The sequence below is a fragment of the Octopus bimaculoides genome, chromosome 16, assembly GCF_001194135.2.
Source record: "Octopus bimaculoides isolate UCB-OBI-ISO-001 chromosome 16, ASM119413v2, whole genome shotgun sequence".
NCBI lineage: Eukaryota > Metazoa > Mollusca > Cephalopoda > Octopoda > Octopodidae > Octopus > Octopus bimaculoides.
The window spans coordinates 29,489,897-29,493,926 of NC_068996.1; the positions used below are offsets into that span (position 1 = coordinate 29,489,897).

Here is a 4,030-nt window from a genome sequence, read left to right on the forward strand (position 1 = left end):
TACTTTGATTAACTGCATTGCTTTTTGTTGAGATGAAGTAAAATAAACTTTCAGTTCAAACTCAGACATTTCATTCTTAATGATCTGATAACTGATCCTCCTGTATTTTATTTTACCCAAAGCCAGGAACTTTTCAGAATGCCCTCATAAGCATTGGATAATTGATTCCTCGTGCTTGTTAATACAGTTTCTACAGTTCTATACTTTCTAATGAACACAAATTACTGATCAAAACAGTGTGTATGTTATATTTTTATCTTTTAACTCCCAAATGAGAATTGCAAAGGATGTATTGTTAGATTTACTTTTATATTTGAAAGAAAAAATGTAGTTATAAAACTTTAATTCATAGATGTGGCACCCATATATTGGTGTGTTTTTTTGATGAGCTCAGACAGAGCATTTATAAATTATGTTTTCCAGAAGATATTTATCATTTAAAGGACATGATGTTTTTATTCAATAATTACATAATTTAATTGAATTTTATTTTATAACATGACATTTTGTTGAAATTATTGTTACATGATCCGTTGTCAATATGATTATTATGGCAGTTATTATTTTCATTATCATAATTATTATTATTATTATTATTATTATTATTATTATTTGTAGTAGTAGTAGTAGTTGTTGTTGTTGTTGTTGTTGTATTGATATTCTTACAATTATTGTTATTATTACCAGGATAATAATAGCTATCAATGTTATTAGTTTTTGTTTTTTTTTATAATTTAAGGAAGATATATTATCACCTACGCTAGGCAGTGTGGTGTTTTTCTAATAGTAGAAAGAATAGAAAAAGTATTTTAGTGGATATATGACTACTAAACAAAACATTATACCATATGATTTTTCTGTTAAGTGATTCATTATAAATTTATTGCTGTGGTTATTATTATGTGAGTTATCAACTTGATCATCATTATTTTGTGTATTTTTCAATTAATAAATTTTACAATATTTTGTGTTAATGGAATCATTTTTTAAATTTATTAAGTGTTTTATAATTTGTAGTGCCTAATTGTTGTTTATCATTTGTATCATTTCTATTTTATCTTTATATCCAACTCTAGAAAGAACTGAATTACAGTAGTTAGTATGGTAGGAAAAAATATCTTTATTATCTGAAATTTTAGAAATACAATGTGAAATGCCATTTATAATTGAATTTATAACTTCACGCAGATGATTTGATTTTTTTGTGTATGTATTGAAGATTTTCATTAATTTTGTGATAAGTTTTATATAAACCAGAGTTTGAATAAAAAGTGACATCTAAAAAAGCAGCTGTTCTATGATTCAAACCCACAATAATTGAAGTATTTGATTATTCTTTTCTTCATTTTTTTGTCAAATTCAATTTCTACATTACTATATCTATAAAGTAAAAAAAGAGAATCATCCCTACACAGACAACCTTGAATAGAATGGAATTGCTCTTTAATATTATCTAATAAATACAATCCCACAAGATCTGCCTTCATTATTACTACAACCCCACTCAGTTGAGGGAATTTTTTCTGTCTTGCAGGTTACTTGATGATCTCATAAGGCTGGTGCTACAAAAAAAAGCACCTGGGGCACTCTGTGAAGTTGCTGGCATTAGGAAGAGCATCCAGCCATAGAAACCAGGCCAAAACTAACTATGGAACTTGATGCAGTCCCCTGATTTGTTGAATCCTGTTCAAAACATAGAAGCAAGATGATGATGATGGTTTTTGGTAACTAGATCTATTACTGAAAGTTTATAACTATTAAATAATGTATATGTTTACTCTTTAATCATTAAATCTAGAACATCCAGAAATGTAATTTTCTGCCATTTATTACATCCTAATCAAGTACATAATTCATTTAAAACATAAAATCCAACTTCATAATGTTTATTGCCAAGTCTATAATAATAATAGAAATGTGTTTGCAGTAGGTATTATCATTAGAAATGAATGAAGTGAATTTTCAAAAACGTTTTGCTCTCTTATTTTACCTTTAAATATTCACATTCATCCCCAAGAATATTGAAATTTTTGTGTTCACAACCAAGATAAGGATCTCTTATTACTATATGAATTTAATATCTATAACATCTCTTACATTCAGTGAAGATTCAAGCCAAAGTTTCCTACACTATCTATAAGTAAAAGTTTTGCAATCTACAAATACCTGTACTCAGTGGTGAGTTGCCAAAATTTTAACCAATGCTTCGGGATAAAATATTACAAATATGACAATAAAATATAGCCAATCCTTCAGAAAGATTGGCAACATTGGATACCAAATTAATTACTAAGTACATTCATTTTGTCATTGAACATTTTGTTTACTGAATACATTTACATCTTTTAACTATAAACAAATATACTGGAAGTGTTAATTATTTTATGTCTGTCTCACAGTGAAGATCATATTTGAAATTAAATTGGAAAATAATCTATACATAGAATAAATGAATATTAAAACAAAATATTTTAGATTATAAAAAGAAATAAAGTTGGTATTTTTCATTTAAGAACAGCAAATCAATGATATAGACAATTACTACTACTACAACTCAGCAACATTCAGAAGGAAATGAAATTGCAGATGTAACTTTTGTAAGAAAGTAATATGAAAATAAAGAACTGATATCATGAAATATTCATTTATCTTATTTCAGTTACTTTTTCCTTTTATTTCTGCATGATCAATTCATCTTTTGGAGCAATTGAAACTGGTAAAAATGCATATACTTTCGTTTTTATTTATCCATGATAAAGTTCTCAAAGCAATTTCTTCTTTCTGTTTATTAATATGCTTTTACTCACATTATAGGTGCAGGCATGGCTGGCCATATCACGCTGAGAGCACCGGTTCTCATCTGATCACCGAAGTTAAGCAAAGTCGAGCCTAGTGAGTAATTAGATGGGTGACCGCTTGGGAAACCTAGGTGCTGTAAGCATCCCACAATTTAAATTTCTCATGACGTCAAAGACATTAGTAGTGTTAGGAGACTATAACGGTATAGTTGATGCACGCATCGATAGTGTTGGCTCGATCCATAGGAAAGTAAACTCACGCCTCGTAGATCTGCTTAAGTGTTTTCAGCTGGCAGATCATTACAGACTTGACCATCCGAACGTCCCTGAGTGGACCTGGATGAGAAGCAACGGAAGGTTCAGGTCTTACTTAGATAGAATAGTAATAAGAACTAGAGATAAGTCTAGTTTTAGCTGTCCACAGCTCGTCCATGTAGCTTACACTGACCATAGAATGGTCAAGTGTACACTGGATGTAGATAGTACGGTTAAGAGAGGAACCAGCTACTGGAAGCTGAATAAGTCTATTTTGACTTGCGAGGCATGCCATAGCCGGATTAAGGGGTTAGTACAGAGGGCGTTAACCGGCACTGTGGTTAACAACCGATGGTGGTTCGCCCTCAAGAGAGCCATTCGTTTTGAGTCTATTAGGTTTAGCCGTCAGCTAAGACTAGATAAGGCCAGAATAGAAGGGTAACTAGTTAAGGACCTAGAGGAGGCGTTGAGGTTGGGCTCCGCATCTCACATTTTGGCAGCGAGAATGGCCTTGGACCGTCACCTCAAAGCCAAACATGAAGGGTACAGAGTTCGGGCTAAAGTATGCGCATTGGGCCGTGCGGGAATTAACGTTGCCAGATGGGCCCGTACGGTAGAAACCCAGCGTGGCAATGATGCCACAATTAGGTCTCTTGTCGATGATAATGGGTGTTCGGTCGATGGACGGGACGAGATGTGTGAGGCGCTTCACAAGCACTTTGCCGAGTTATTCGGGAGTGGCGGGGCGCTGGATCATGGCAAGGCCCTTAGAGATTTCCTGTCTGGTGGCCCACGTCTCTCGGCACGAGAAGCTGAGTGCTGTGAGGGGCCAATCACGGCCGAGGAGGTGATCAAGGTACTGGGTGAATGCCCCGGGGAGAAGTCGCCTGGTCTCGATGGTCTGCCTTACGAATTCTACAAAAGTATGCCAGACTTGTTCGGGCACCTGCTGGCCAGCGTCTACGCCAATTGGCATC

General features: G+C 33.7%; 1 pseudogene; it reads left to right on the top strand.

Moving 5' to 3' along the window:
* The first annotated feature begins 2,825 nt into the window (after positions 1–2,825).
* On the top strand, positions 2,826–2,941 carry LOC128249655 (5S ribosomal RNA; annotated as a pseudogene).
* The last annotated feature ends 1,089 nt before the right edge of the window (positions 2,942–4,030 follow it).